We start from the raw sequence: 17,342 nt of genomic DNA on the forward strand, positions 1-17,342 counted from the left end.
ATGTTGTGTCAGGTTCCTTTTTGGAAAATTTCACCCTTCGCCACTGGCCTTGTTATGTAAAGGTCTCATTTCGAGATGGACTGCAACCACTCATGCGGCTGTTATTTGATATGAATCATTGACGTATATTCTATAGACATGAACGTCCATATAAACTATTTGTTCAGAATCTGATCTAAAATGGCAACCAAAACGTCACTGTTATAACCTATTTATTTACTTGAACAACAAATAATTTTACTCATTTCACTAATATTTTTATTCAAATCCAAGTTATAGTTAGACTCGAGTTTTTATATCATGAGCGCCACTCCGTACACAATCACAAGCTGTCAATATTGACCATACTAAAGTCAGTTTGAATAGATGTCAATTCAAATCATTTGAACACAGTGAATGTTTGGAACGCCAAATCTAGTACGTAGTATATTATATATTATATCGCTGATATGAATAACATTGATGTGTCACTATCATTTGAGAACGGATTCTACTGAGGTATGAACGCTCTACCGTCCGCATCACAACTGGTGCTGCGGTCGCAAGCTACAATGTTGCATTGCTTATCATTTTTATAGAAAATTATAGAAACCAGAAGTGTAGCATATAGCTTGCGGCCTGCAGCTCGTCTTGGATTCGTATTTTAAGCGTGTTTTTAAAATTTACCTTTGTTTTTCCATCAAGGACGTCTCAATTCGGCAACCCATGCCTATCACGAAATTATCAACATAATACGTAATTACCCCGCCTTCTACATTATTCCTAGAATGGATATCGATTAAGTTTGCTCGCTGTTTCTTAAAATCACCTGCGGACTTCGACCCGGCTGGACCCAAAAACACGGCTGATGAAACTCAGTCGTCATTGCATGACTAGTTTCCTTAGTCTCATTTTTTGTTAATAGATTATATAGTATAACCAGTTCTACGCCATGAACATTGGCCTATCAAATTATCTTTACCATGACTTTGCACAAATCGCGGAAACACCCAGCGAAACTTGTATAAAAATATTTTGTGGTTCATATTAATAGCTGTTTTAAATAATCACTTTTACACATATAATTTGAATAAAAAATGTATATTTGCAACTTTAGTAATTATTATCCATAGATATGCAATAGTTGGTGATAGGATATATTTTATATCCGCCCCGATAGCGACCACCGAATACAAGGTGTTAAAACCCGCCGTAGTGGCCCACGTAAGTGTGTCGCGTTCCGGGATCAGCCTGTGTATATCCGGTTCCAACAGGCCGGCATAATTATGTCGACTGTCGAGGGGTAATCATCTCTCGTCAGCCGACATTATATTGGACCCCACTCTACTTACCATCAGGTGCAGTGGGATCAATTTGTCGTTCCCGTATCAAAAAATATTTATATATATTACAAACATTACCCACTGTTCTGGTAATCGAATTGTGGAACGCATTGAAATTGCGTTTTTATAGTAGCCAATAATAATACGAATATATTATACAAGAAGAGATGATTTTACTCAATTAATTTCAAAAATTAAGTTTGTTGAAATTTCAAATTGAAAGAAATTTCTTACATAAGTAAGTACCGGAAAAATTCGGTGTCAATGTTGAGAAAGCATTTTATATGGTCAAAAATGTTGTTTTATAAAAAAAGCTAAATAACCAGCTATAATCTACCATTAGCGTCTATCCCCTTTGTTAGGATCGGTATATATTTTTGTTTATTTATTAGTTCGGCTCTCAACAGGTCATCAATAATCATTAAATCGTTTTTTTCATTCAAGTCATGGCTCAATTTCAAGAGAGTAGGATCTATACCACAATTACCCTAATAAAATGAAATAACAACTCAACCAACCCATAATAAGGTTATTGCAGTCCAGGTAATGCTAATTCAAAGATATGGGTGGTATAATTACTACTCTTTATGTTACTAAGCGTGGCACCAAGTTATCAGGTTTTTTATTGACTTCGAAAGCAGTCGAGCTAAGGGACCTGATTGTAAATTGTCACGATCGTCCATGTACGCCGGCAACGCCAACACAGCCAAGCTATTGCGAAAATGATTTTGAGACTTCGTTTAAAGGACGCGGAAACACCGCGAGAAGTAGTACATTCCAGAGAACGCGGGTGCGTGGTAAGAATGACTTCTGGAAACGCATATTATAATTTTTAATTTAAATTTAAATCTGTGATATATGTGCCATAACTGACAACACCGTTTTGACGTTGTCAATAATACATCTTTCCCCGCTCGCTCTCCATTAAACGTCGAGTATTCATAACCGTGTTTTTTTTCGGCTCTCCGAGTAATGGCAATAACGCTGGCCAGAACCCTCGATAACTACTTATAATTTTTTTTTATTGAAAAACAGACTTACAGAGACTTAATTCTACTTCAAATTACTTTATATAAAATTAAAAGATCCTTCATAATATAGGTAGAATTTACATGGTACCCAAATCGGGCATAGCCTGTATCTTGGGTATTTAGTGGTAGTTTTGTTTTTTATACGGGCAGGGGACCGTGATCCTACAACCCCTAATGGTGAATATAGTGGGATCCAAATAGTATTATTACTTATTACTAATAAGAGAACATTACAATTCTTCGCCAGTCCATCCAATTGTATCAGCATGTTTCCAGTAGGAATAAATGTACTCTTTCCCGATAACGTTTATGGCTAATGCCCTAATCTTATCTTTCAGGCATAAAAATATATATTTTTGACAGCATTATTGGTTTCAACACTTAGCAGAATGCATTTTTGAATACTAATTCGTGTACCGAACTTCGTCTTTAATTTGACCTTGTTTTTTAAAAGATAATTAACAGGTAACTGGCCGCTTTAGAAATCACATGATTGGAGTAAGGTTTATTTTTCATTGTAACATGTTAATTTAGTCATACGCTACTGTTTTAATTTAATATCTTAGGGACTACTGGTTCGAATTGAAAAGTTATTTGTGTTAGATAGCCTATTTTTCGAAGAATAATATGAGCGAAGCATCAATGAAAAATATTTAATAAACGGGGAAAAATTATTCCTTTTGAGCGTTTCGGTTGTTTGCGCTGCGAAATCGGATGAAGTTATGCAACAATAATGTATGACGGAATTGTTCCTCTTAAAAAGTTGTAAAAATATGTTTTCAAACAACTCTTAGTGACCGTCCTGAGTCGAGGTTCGTAACCCGTTAGTGGGTCGCCCTCAGCATTGTCGCTTAATTTTCAAGTATTACGAGTGCCTAAAGCACTCACCTTAAAATCCGGTATTTTTGTATAAGCCAGTCCTGCCAGCCTAACAAACATATGGTTAGGTTAAAAAAAACATTCTACATAAATCCTATATAAAGGGAAGCCTGCAGCAATCGGATTAATGGACCCTTTGCCACTTCTTTCGGCGTTATGGACATTTATAAACGGGTATAAAACAAATTGTCAGGATATTTAATCGTTGTTCTTCCACATATAGGCACAGTAAATTCTTTGTACGTTGTCAATTTCATAATTTTAGTGAAAAAGTTTTAAACTTTCTTAGCAAATATGTTCATAAGTTTTAAAAAACCGTCTTACATTTAAAAGCGACTATGAATATGACGTCATATCTCAAAATGTCACTTGGCTTAATGTTTATTTTTAAAGTTTCTATGTAATAAATGCTGTTTTTAAGGAAAATAAAGAGGGATCAAATAAATTACAACTTGTAAAGTTGGTTCTTTTCCGAAAATTGACAAGAATCCAATTTAATTCACACGACTTAATATCTATTGTGTTGATAATTAGCATTACTGACCTTCACGGTTAATAGTTACGACGCGTGGTATTACATAGTTACATTGCGTATTTAGTATAGAGTTTTTATTATGAATTCATAGTGAATGACCAATGGATTACGCCGACAGCCAAATTTATCGACATCTTAATTTGATTATATAACTTACATTAAAATTATGGTGTTTATTTTATTTTTGATTTGCTATGATGGTCGTGTTATGACTTTAGTAGTTACCTATACAGCTGTTTTTACTAAGTATTGAGTGATATTTGACGCCAGCGGTGGGGAGACGGTATATTGTATTATTCTGATGTATCCATCAGATCCATGGATCCATACTGTACATCTACCCACAGAATTTGCTTAATATATTCAAAATTCTAAATCGTCTCTATAGTTTTGAGCCTATATTAATAAATATAATCAAGTTCATTAAAATGAAGAGTTTAATTAAATTAAATAATAAAATCTTATAAAACTTAACTCGTGTAAATACAGTCAGCCACAAAAGTAGATTAACGAATTCGAAACTTCAAGTCACCCATACTAAGTTTAATTGATATAGAAACGTGTATAGGTATACGTGATTTGAAGCTTTGAATTTGTTCAGAAACTTTTGTACGTTCTTCGTCACCAAGGCTCTTATTTTAGGAATTATACCCTCATAAAATTAATTATTGTGTAAAGAGAGACGAAGCGATTATGCGGCCAATCTGTTTTCTGGTTTCTGTTTTCTGTTCGGCGTAGACTCGTATGTCTGTCCGCATCTTCGTTTCATCTCCCTCACACTTTTTGTATTTACTTAACTGGGAACACTAATTTCTTTACAAATTCAAGAAGATAAGTTAAATTGAGTGAACTGTAAGTGCTGAGGTATGATTTATGTATTTGTGATTTTATTTCAAAACTAGCTTCCGCTCGCAGCTTCGCCCGCGTGGATTTCGGACTTCAAAAATGGAGCCGGTCGCGAACGTTCGAGAATGTTCGTTTTACGAAGCTACTCGCTAGGTGATTCGCTAGCCTCTAGGTGCCAAGCAAGCCGCCTGCCTGTGTGTTCGCGACCTTATATATATACAAAAATAATCCTTATAGCATGATTCAGTATTCACGCATGATGACTTATTATTAGCGTATTTCATGTATAACTTTGGTGTTTCTATACCGATTTCTATGATTCTTTTTTATGGAATATTTAATAATGTTAACCATTTTTAATTAGAGATGACTGAGAGTGTTATAAACGTAAGAGTAGACAAATATAATGAGAAAGCTTCGAACTGCTAAGCTATCGGGAGTTACACGTGTTATTGTGAGTCAACCATAAAAGATAGACATTTGCTGTCGTGGGATATTTTTTACATAATTTTAAGGAGAACATTTCCGTCATACATGATTTCTGTGTAGCTTTAACCATTAAGGGTGCACACGCGACAGAAGCTTAAAAAATGGAATAACTTCACCCGTTTTCCCAACATTTACCTTCACTGCTCTGCTCCTATTAATTGTAGCGTGATGAAAAGTATACTATAACCAGCACAGGAGTATGACAAATAATTGTACCAAGTTTCGTTAAAATCCGTCGAGTAGTTTTTGTTTCTATAACGGTTATACAGACAGACAGACAGACAGACAGACAAAAATTTTACTAATTGCATTTTTGGCATCAGTATCGATCCCTAATCACCCCCTGATAGTTATTTTGGAAATATATTTCATGTACAGAATTGACCTCTCTACAGATTTATTATAAGTATAGATATAGAATAGATAGGTAAACCAAATCCATCCATGATTACAGGAAATATAACCGACGGTCCCCAATTACAAAATCTTATCTGCGAAATGTCTAGTATGAAGGTTTTAAATTAAATGAAAATATAAGTTCATTAATTGTTATCACGGATGTTATGTATTTTATTAAGTTTTTTTTAATTATTGTATAAGACCTAAGTAACTATGAATGTTGGAGTAGTTAGTCCTAACTTCTAAGTACTCCACCTAACAGCAGGGCCAATAGTGCCTGAAGATCGGCGCCGGCTGGTTTTTATACCTTAGACAGCAGTTAAGCCGACTTTTGCCAATTTTCTAAGTTTGTTTTGTGTTCTTTTTTACAGTAAGGATATTAATTTAGGCAATAAACGTTATTTATTATATATATTTTTTACTTTCACAGGAAAGTGACCTTACTGTTCCTGATGGTAAGTGGGATAGGCTCCAATACAATGTCGACTGACGAGAAATGATTACTCCTCGACAGTCGACACAATTATGCCTGTTCGAACCGGATATACACAGGCTGATCCCGGAACGCGACACACTTACTACATACTATACTACTCTTAAAACAAAACAATCTAACTTATAATACATGATATTATTAGACAGCTCCGATAACAATATTAGCGTATGATAAGCCGTTGTGCAAGACAAAATATATTTATACAACCGCATCCTCACGCCGAGTCAGTATTCGCGCGACGTTCATAGTGCGAAGTGATTCCTACCTCTTATGCTGTCCTAGTAAGTTTTAATATTTTACGTGTTACTTTTTACGTGTTAATGAACCTTATCATGTTGGTTTTATGGTTGGGATTTGTGTACGGTGGTCAACTAGTAAAGTTGATAAACTTAGATTATAATGAAAACAAACATTGTTTATATGTATACTCTGTGTGGAGTGCTCGCGTGGGTACGTTTATTTCTGTCTTACAGCTGTGTGCGTGTTATGTACCGGTTTAAAAACATTGCGGTGTTTTTACCGCGTTTTATGATGTACATTATCTTGATTATTTTATTATAGTGTTCCTTACTATAGGTGCATTGATAAATAGTGGTAGGGTTTACACAGAATAGATTTTCTTCAGAATAGATTTTCTAAATAAAATTGTAGTTGAGTTGTAGCCATTAGTTTCTTACAAATCGGAACACAACAGTGTACATGGCTTGTGGTAGAAATAGACAAAGTGGTAGGTCCTTAATGGACTCTATTGAGAGTAGAAGAAAATACAGAGAGGATTAATTAAGAATGAGTATTTTTATCAAGGCACGAAGCACTCTCGCGAAAAGTGGGTTAGTTGCATCTCTGTCTATCCCTTTGGAGATGAAGGGTGGTGTGTGTTTTTTTTATTTTTGTATGAATTTGTGACTTGTTTTCTAATCGTCGTTTTTAATAAAAATCCTTATAGCTTTATTCGATCTATAGTGAAATATGACAAATCTCAACAAAGTTTTTTTGACACAATAAATCAACCCTGTATTTGTATACTGTCCCACTGCTGCGCATGGGCCTCCTCTACTACTGAGAGGGAGGTTAGGCCTTAGTGAACCTCGCTGGCCTAGTGCGAATTGGTAAACTTCACACACCTTCAAAATTCCTATAGAGAACTTCTCAGATTTACAGGTTTCCTCAATGTTTTCCTTCACCGTCAAAGCAAGCGATAATTCACAAACAATACACTCATAATTTTAGAAAAGTCAGAGGTGTGTGCCCTTCGTATTTGAACCGGCGGACATTCATCTCGGAAGTCCGTTTCACACCCAACTAGGCTATCACTTAGGTGGAGCATGTTTGCAAAGTTCCGGTCCCGCCGTTTTGGATAATTAATAACATAATCTTTGCAACTCGTGTTTAAAGTTTAATTATTTAAAGCGACCGCTAAATATGTTATCTAATATGTAATTATGTCAGTGTTTCGGACTCGCTGAGGAATAAATATAAACATTACGACAGGTCAAGGTTACTGATCAGTTTGTAATGTTGACACATATAGCAATGTTTATTATTTTTGTATATAGAGTATTTTTAAGTAGTAGGATTTATATTTAATATTCTAACCTATGAATACAATACGAATTAGGTATTTTGTTTTTATTGAAATAACAATTCGATATAGCAATTGAATGTCTGTTTCTGAAACAATGTTTGTATCAAAAGGGATTCTTATTTACTCTATGTTTGAAATTGTTAATAGGCGAAAATATAAGTTATTATTATAATAATAATAATATCAGCCCTGTATTATATACTTGCCCAGTGCTGACCATGGACCTTCTCTACTACTGAGAGGGATTAGGCCTTAGTCCACCACGCTGGCCTAGTGCGGATTGGTAGACTTACCACACCTTCGAAATTCCTATAGAGAACTTCTCAGATGTGCAGGTTTCCTCACGATGTTTTCCTTCACCGTTAAAGCGAACGATAAATTCACAAAGAATACACATATGATTTTTTAGAAAAGTCAGAGGTGTGTGCCCTTGGGGTTTGAACCTGCGGATATTCGTCTGGCAGTCCGTTCCACACCCAACTAGGCTATCGCCACTTTTTTTTTATAGGCCATTATTATTATAGGCCATTATATGTATTTTTTCCTTTTTCTACGTCCACGGTTTAGTTACTCCACTGCACTTCATGGTAGGTGAAGTGAGCTCCAGTGTTGACTGACGAGAAATGAATACTCACCGCAGTCGACAAAATTACTGTTTGAAAGCGCATATAATTATATGTATTTATAACATTTTTCATAAGTAGAATATTATTTGATATATGTATTTTAATTATCTTAACTTGTCTAGAAGAGTCAAAATATTGTATATTATATTACATTGTATGTTTCCCATAAAATAAATATACACAGGCTGATCATAGACCGCGATACATTTACGTATTTATTGCCTTGCAGTTCGCCTTGACGTTGATCTATACAAATACTTTAAAGAGTAAAAGTTCGTGGGTTTATTTGTTTCTTTGTAGATTTCTAAGGGATTATCTCTAAAACTGCTGAACCGATCTTAAAAATCCTTTTACTTATAGGACCCTACATTACTCTAGAGTAGAAAGGCTACTTTTAATCCTGAGAAAATCATTATCCTGGAAAAACTTTGACGCAGACGTAAGTGCGGACGAACGCTAGTGTTTCATAGGTGTGCCAAAATAATTAAAAGTCGCTGACTAGTTCTTTTTAATCTATAAGGCCAAAGTGCAATGTAGTTCATGACGGGCTAAAATTCTACGGACATTACTACCTAATTAGAATCGATTTTTGCACTTGTATATCAACTCGAGCTGGCTACTTTGTTTTACCTCGTATTCCATAAGAATTTAATCCCTAATTTAAATGTCCGTAGTTATATAAATGATATTAAATGTTATTTATAAATAACTAGCTTTGCCTCGCGACTTCACCCGCGTGAAGGAGTTTTCCGGGATAAAAGTCCCACTATACATTTTCCCGGGATGATAGCCTATAACCTTCCCAGGGTCTTAAACTATCTCCATACCAAATTTCGTTTTGTTATATCACGGCCCGTTCCCGTGGGAACAGGATAAAAAGATCCTATGCCCGTCTCCTGGTTCTAAGCTACCTCCCCACCAATTTTCAGTCAAATCGGTTCAGCCATTCTCGAGTCATAAATAGTGTAACTAACACAACTTTCTTTTATACATATAGATAATATCCTTTAAAAAAAATGGACGTATCATAAGTGCAACTTAGTTCGCCTCCATGATAAAACAAGTTTTTTATTTTATTTATTTAAAGCATACATGTCGATTCTACCAGACTGTCATCTGCATTCTATTCGTATTTCTATTGCCTTAACCTTCTTAACTATTCTGTTGTATCTACATGCTATAATTTGTGTAATAGAAAAACAATCCACTAAGGATGGATAGTGATTATATCTGTTCCACAAAAAATTAACATCAGTATTATAAAGGTGATATTTATTTTTAAATGTTTCGAAATATGTATTATGCGAAATAGATGTGATGAACTCTCGGTGCGCAAAACTTTAAATTGTTCGGTTCCCTAATTAACGAACAAATAAACACGAAAATCGTTGATATATAATATCGTAAATTTTCGCGACATTCAACATTCATATTGGCGCCTTTTATACTCGAAGGGGTAGGCAGGGGCGTAAGAGGTGCACCCATTTTCCTCCGTGAGTATTCCAGACTCTAGACTGATATTTAGTAGAAAAACCCAATATCACTTTACCCGGGGATCAAACCCGAGACCTCAGCAATGCAGTCGTACCGTAATATAACTACGACCGCGATGCATGCCGCAATATTTCATTTACCGTAATCAAATTTATTTAATCAAATCTGAAACAGTCCAATAAGTCAATGGCCGCTGGCGTTGTACGTAATTCAACAGAAAAATGATTTTATATGAGGCTGTATTTGAACGGCTGAACAACAGATATTTTAGTGCCAAAGCAATTAACAAGTGTTCCTCATAATGTAAATAATAATTAATAAAAAAAGAATGTTAAAAAAATGTGGATAATGATGTTTGATTTGGAGGTTATATACTACGTCTCGATAAGACTCAATTTTTTTATGAGGCCAGCAGTGGCGAAGGTTTTGTAGGACCCGATTCCTGTCAGCTTCCGTTTATGTAGAATGTAATTATCATTAGAACGATTTCCAGACCGGATTTTTTTGCGAATGAGTATCTATATGTCGTGTTGGGTTCCATTTCGAAACACAAAAAAAAAAAAAAAAAAATAATACACTTCACCTTTCGCCACTGGAGGGCAGGTCTTCTTTCATTAAAAAAATAATAATTGAAAAATTAAGTAATGATAATTATTTGAAGATTAGGGGCCGTTCAAGCATTACATAACGCAATTTGGGGGGAGGGGAGTCTCGTATAAAGCGTTATGTAACATTGTTTTTTTTATATTAAAACAATAACGAAGGTATTTCAGCGACTTTTCCGTATTTCATTCTGATCGAATGTTTTAGAAAAACACGGCGATATTTTAGTATTTATAAACAGCTGTTACAACAGCTACCTACATATTAAAATTTTAAAAAATGTAAGAAAGTAGTGGCTTATCCAGGGTTTGGAAACTTGAAATTTTAAACACGAAGTCCTGAAGTAGCAAGGGTCAATGAAGAGTCAAACATAAAAGGAACTTTAACGAATGATGAGGAACCACAGCCACAATGATTCAAGATAATAATATAATATAACAAGATACTAACGAAAGATTTTTTTGAAAATTGACCCTTATAAGGGTTACGGAAACAGATGGATTTATAAGGACTGTTATAAGGGTTACGGAGACATCCATAACAAAATAAAATCATCTCTATTCAATTCGTGGCCCTACTCTGTACCAATTAATTTGCATAATAAATAATAATGCATAATCCTATAAAATATATCAATGTTACATGCATTAATGATACATATTACAAAGGAAAAAGATATGAAAATGTCGCTCCATTAATTACATTTTGATTCGAGTATTTCATTGTACAATCAGCGATTAGGTTAGTGATGTTCGGCTGACATTTATAGGGTTGTCAAGTTGTATAAAGAATACAGATAAATATTATAGAGCCAATAAGAAATATGTACGGTGATATCCATTCTACTAGACATATAATAAATTAGGTATTTCATTTATAAATTATCTTATAATATTTAATAATAAGAGTCTCCAAAACTTTGGGAGTAAATAATAATATAAAAAACTGCGATAAAGTGCGGAAAATAGTCTTATTTCAACGTCTAACATCCGTGTAAACATAAGAAACCATTATAAAATTGTATTCCTTCGTATTTCTTTTTTAAAGAGGAGGGGGAACAATATTGTTTTTAATATATTTTCTATATTCAAAGTGCGTATGTTTATCTCATAGAAAATACTGAAGCGTTGCATTGCAGTTACTGTGTTCCGTCGCCAAACAGGACCATGAACATTTTTTATTTATGATTTGATACTAATAATGATAAAAACAGTGTACTGTTGTTTTATTGAACGTAAATAAATACCTAAAATGCGGCCGGTGAAACAATGGTTAGCAAACCTTTTTTTTTCTTTTTTTTCGGGGGTAATGGTTAGCAACCCTGCCTATCACTATCACGCGCTAGTTGAATCTTATCACAAAACAAAATATGAGTTAGCTAGATATAATCTGTTAGATTGTGAATAATGCTCTGTGTATTAGGCACTGTGATTTGTAGGTAGTTGATATGATTGATTGATTGATAATTTTTTTTAAAACGCCACATCAGTAAAAACAAAACACATAAGTACTACTTAATTACCTATAGTAGCGTAAGAATAGGCGGTCCTATCGCTAAGAGCGATCTCTTCCAGACAATCGTAGGATGAAATCTTTTTTAGGGAGAAGTTAGAGATAAATGAAAAAAAAAACGTAAATAAAATAATAATAGGACTTAAAATACAAATAATTATTAATGTTTCATTTAGATATAATATGATCTTTTGTATTTAGAAGCTGCTCAATGATGGAGCTTGTCGTACATGTAATGCGTTCCAGAGATGAACAGCTTGGACTGTAAAGGAACTGTCAAAGAAGCTACTACCGTGAGGGGTAGGATAAAATATGGTTAATTAAAAGGCACGCTAGCCTGTTTGGGAATAGAATCGACTGTCAAGACAAAAGTCCGCAAGTTCAAATCCCAAGCCACACATCTCTGACCTCTGTAGTAGAAAAGGCCCGTGCTCAACAGTGGGCAGTACATATAACGTGCTATTGGGGTTTTGACCTACGGAAATACGTCTCGGCAGTCCGTTACACACCCAATTGGGCCATCGCCGCTTCATTGTTTTAATTATTACCGCAAAAAGTTTTATATCGCATTAGGTGTGACATACTTGGGTCTATCTGGACAGTTGGCTTTTTTATATCTCAGATTGGCGAATATATTATAGGCCACGTGTTTCTTTGTAATTCAGAGTTATTAGTGTTGATTTTATGAGCAGTCGTGTTGCCCCAAATCGGGTTAGCGGCCTCATCGCGTTATTACGTTCAAAAAAAAATGGCTGCACGAAACGCAATTGTAACATTATTATGTTGATCAGAAAAACATTATTTTGTCTTTTTTGTAACAGCGCGGCGTAATTGTGCCGATTAGCAACGGTAAATCATTTCGCGTCAATCAATTCTCTAACCCGACGCTTTTTTCATAAGGTTCAATGGAATTATTGGCGTGCCCGAAAGAAAAATGCAAATTAACTTAAAATTATTAGAACACGTAATTAAATTATATTAAGTTGTAATTTTTTGTCATTGATTAACTTGTTAGATTATCACTTACGTTTGCAATCTAATCTAGATAAAACTGATGTGTCTGGGACATATTATCTTTTAAGTCTTAGACAATATTATTTGATTATTGCGAGCCTAGTGATTCATTAAATATTTTTGATATTAAGATAAAATATTACTTCGAAATTGGTATTAATATAAATAGATATTTGATATAAACAATCTTGATATAAGCCAGATTAGTGTGTAATGAAAATAGGTAATATCTTTTCATCTCTTTCGCACGCGGTACCATGATGTCAATGACGTCACTACGATGCAGACATCTAGCCACACATATTATATTTATCAGTTTAAGTAAAATAATGGCTTTAAATATTTTTTTTGCATTTTTCACAATCAATCTCAAGGTAATATACTCCAGAGACAATTCATGAATCTGGCTTCGATTCTCACGTAGGCAGTTAAAATTTACGTGACAAACTTGGTAGGTTTGGCAAACCATGGGCGCACTAATTTCGTCACTAATTACCCGTTCCTGGATTAATGTTTTTTGTGTATATCGGAGTAAGTCTAGGAGTTCATCTTGCAGTCAAATCATTTTTGGTGAGCCATTTAGACTACATCTATTTACCCTACAACAAATAGTGCCATAATTAGTCGCTTACGCGCCCGGTGCGAGCTTCTATAATGTTCTATACATGACTCAAAACTTGATGTTTTTTTTTATTGCTTTGAATGACGAGACGAGCACGCCTTTCGCCTGATGGTAAGCGATACGACCGCCCATAAACAGTAGAAACACCATACAACACCTTGAATTACAAAGTATTGTTTGGTATTCCACTGCGCTCGCCATTCTGAGACATGAGATGTTAAGTCTTATTATGTCCAGTAGTTACACTGGTTACAATTTTCTTCAAAACTGGAACAAAACAGTTACTACACACTGCTGCTTGGCGGCAGAAATAGACATTGCGGTGGTACCTAACCAGGTGGACACTCACATATGGTCTGTTCCTTTCCGTCTGCCCCTTGTGCCTGGGTATCACTGACACCGTACTAGCACCAACATGATAAGCAGAATATTTTAGCACAGAAAGTATATTCATTACGTATCGATAATGAACACTTGTGTAAATTTTACAACCTAGATTTTAACGAGGATAGCAACGCTATCGGTAAGCTCTACGTGTGATTGTAATCAAACGACACCTGTACATAATCAAATTTTAATTGTAATCAAAGTTTTCAGTGATAATCTATTATACTTAGTAACTTTTCCGTCATTCGAGTTGAGTGTTCACTCGTGCCATAGAAAATATTATTGATAGTAAGTGATTCCTAATCGAATTTCGGCCACAGCAGCCAATCTCAACAGAGATCAACCAAGTACGCAGGAAATATAGTGCACAAGTGTGTGCGCAATATACAGGTGCACTCTCTGTTCCTTCATTCTCATAGTCCGTTGAGAAATCCGACAAGACCGGAGAGAGATCAGGCGCAGGACCAACGGCTTTACGTGCTTTCCGAGGCACGGGGGTATCACACCGTCAACTTCCTGACTTCGAGCTACGACTAAGTAATTTTTAAGATGGAAAAACCCAGTCACAATTATTTGGGCCCAACCCGGGATTTGAATCCCAGACCTCAGCGCGGTAGTCCTACCGTGTATAATTACAATTATTGATATTATTAAAATTATTGATATTCACATGTATGTATTAAACGATACAATATATAAATACAATAGGAAAACGGGCTTATTTGTCAAAAGTTAGATAAAATTTACCCAACAAATAAATTATAATCTAACTTAATATAAAAGTGAGACAAATTTACAAGTTTATACAAATTGTAATTAGTTTGTGTTGTACTTTATCCTACGAATAAATTTTATCTGATCATTAAAATATTAGCTCTTTAAAGTTAAACTTAGTAAAGAAGGCTTCTATTTTGATTGATTGCTTGCTAATAAGATTTTAATGTTGCCTAGAAAGTCGTTTATATACCAATGAAATAGTAATCAAAAGTTCAGCTGATTCGGAAATAAGCGACAAATGAACAGATACGATAAACGTTTTTGTTTTTAAAACGTGCGAAGAATACTTATGTCATAAACACAGACAAACAATTCAATTTTGTTTATTTGTTATTATGAGGTTAATATTTTAACTTCATTGGCAGAATCACCGATGAGACGGTGGAGCCATTTTTAAAAGAAATTATTATTAGTTTGTGTTTAGCCCTGTACAGCTTATTTGTACGTTATCTAAATATTGAATTTAAATAAGATCGAAGAAATCGTCTAAGTCATCACTGTACAAAACCTAAGGTTACAAATATACAACACTTTTAATAGCCAAGCCCAAATAACCTCAGTTTGCCAGAGAGTTCTGGCATCCTTCACGCTTTACATCTGAAAAATTTTCTTCCTTGTAAAACCAAGACAATACTTATGCAGACATTAATTCTTCCTATCCTGAACTATGGTGGTGTGTGTTATTTTGATCTGAATACAGATTTGCTCAAGAATCTGGAAGTCTTCAATTACATTCGATTCATTGTTGATCTCCGCAAGTATGATCATTATGCACATTGTCGCTCCCAGCTTTAACGGTTGTCCATTTATCAGTGCTAAAATCTGCGTGCGCTGACTACACTTTTTTACTTTGTCCTCCCCTACTCCACCTATTTATTTAAATTCTAAATAATCACTAATGTATTTTTTTTGTTGAATCATTTGCAATTTAGATTTAATTGTTATCTAAGATAACAATATCCTTGAATAGGTTTGACAAGTCATAGCAAATCATTACTTCCTATTTGCTATTTATATTATTTTCTGTCTACTATTATATATTTTTATTAATGACTGTTATTTATATATTGATTTCGTCATTGCTATTTTTTGTCGAGATAAAGTCGTTTTTTTGTTGCGTAATTTCTCAAGTTTTCCTTAAACATGCGTTTGATAGCCGTATAGATTAAGTAAGAAACTCCTTTATTTAAATATACGGTTATTAAAGCCGTCTTACGATAAGAACGCTCGTAATTTTTAAAAGGGATTCATCCTCGTTGACGAAATAGGGCTCCCTGACTATACTTCATTTCTGATATTGTCGGTTTTATCTTATTCCGCACTACGAGCTGGTGCTCTTCGTAAATTCTGTCCTAGAAATAAATACAAATTTGGTTGTTATTGCCAGACGTATACGACTCGGATGAGATATTCCAACATCTCTCTGGATATCTTCTACGTCTGCTGACAGTATCAGGGCGAAGGTATTTGCACGAGCGGTCTCGTGACGCTAAATAAATCAAATATGTCAATTTCCTTCCTAATCCCTTCCAGATTGATCTCCCCTCGTTCTTCAACTTCTAACAAAAGATCAAGCATCATCATTATCTTCTTTATACCAATATCGTCTTCATTATCTTCTTTCTAATTCTTCTATTTCTTTCTCTTATAATAACATTATTCGCAAAGTCGTGGAGTGTTTAAACACATTTATTAACATTGTTTGCAGGTAGGAAATCTTTTGAACAGAAAGTGGTTGTAAAGCAACAGTTGGTTAAGCCGCTTGAGGATTATGGTTCCTGGAACGCGGCTTCATATTGGAAAACGGCTTTAAACTTGTCTGTCATCAATCGTGTGCCCATTTCTGTGTCTAGGATATAATTCATCTGTTAGAAAGCACTTAGAACTTACGGAAACGTATAAGTACACTATCGCGTTCATAATTACAGCAAAGCAAAGTTTACAAATTTGTTTATATAATTTTAAGACGATTTGATACTCTGCTTTTTTATACATTTAGTTAAACATGACGTGTGATATAAATAAAAATTATAATATGCTCAATTATATTCTTGTTTTATAATATATTTTGTAAGTTAATTACAAGTTACGTAATATTTTTAAAAACGATTACGCAACTTCTTTAATAGCATCAACAGTTTTATTTCGGCGCTGATTGGTTGCGAATTAAAATCCATTTAAGGGGACGTTTCCTTTTGGCTAGGGACAGTCTCAGAACATATATGTTGACAGGAAGAGGCTCCATATTAATTACTTCATATTATACACAGAGGATAGAAGGAAGCGAACTAGGCAATCGCCCGGGACCTCGCGCTTACAGGAGACTTGCGCGTTGCTTTGGAGGACTATTTTACGTATGTTACCTCCGTGCTTCGGGTAAACCCATTGGACCTGCACCTGATCTCTCCTCGGTCATGAGACTTTCCCGCCCTCACACCCACCACTACAACTCCTGTAAGCCAGGATCAGCAGTGGCACGCATTTTATGACACCGAGCAGTGAAGCTCGGCGAGTCTCAGGGAAAACTAATATGTCTCCTCGGTCATGTCGGATTGCCGACTCATTGAACTATGAGAGTAAAGGAACAGAGAATGTACCTGTGTATTGCGCACACCCCACTTCACAACCATCTCCTGCGTAGCTACCTGACTGATCTCCGTTGAAATTGGCAGCCGTGGCCGAAAAATCGGCTAGGAGGGTACATTTATTCATTCAGGGCCATACA

General features: G+C 35.0%; 1 protein-coding gene across 1 annotated transcript in view; it reads left to right on the forward strand.

Annotated features, from left to right (window-relative positions):
• The first annotated feature begins 6,204 nt into the window (after window positions 1–6,204).
• Window positions 6,205–17,342, forward strand: part of LOC115444780 (cytochrome P450 4C1) — a 30,578-nt gene continuing 19,440 nt past the window's right edge. The window contains exon 1 of the mRNA XM_030170691.2: window positions 6,205–6,278. The gene's annotated coding sequence lies outside the window, so the exon portion shown is untranslated. The remainder of the gene's footprint in view (window positions 6,279–17,342) is intronic.

This window comes from Manduca sexta, chromosome 8 (genome assembly GCF_014839805.1).
Source record: "Manduca sexta isolate Smith_Timp_Sample1 chromosome 8, JHU_Msex_v1.0, whole genome shotgun sequence".
In the NCBI taxonomy this organism is placed as follows: Eukaryota; Metazoa; Arthropoda; class Insecta; order Lepidoptera; family Sphingidae; genus Manduca; species Manduca sexta.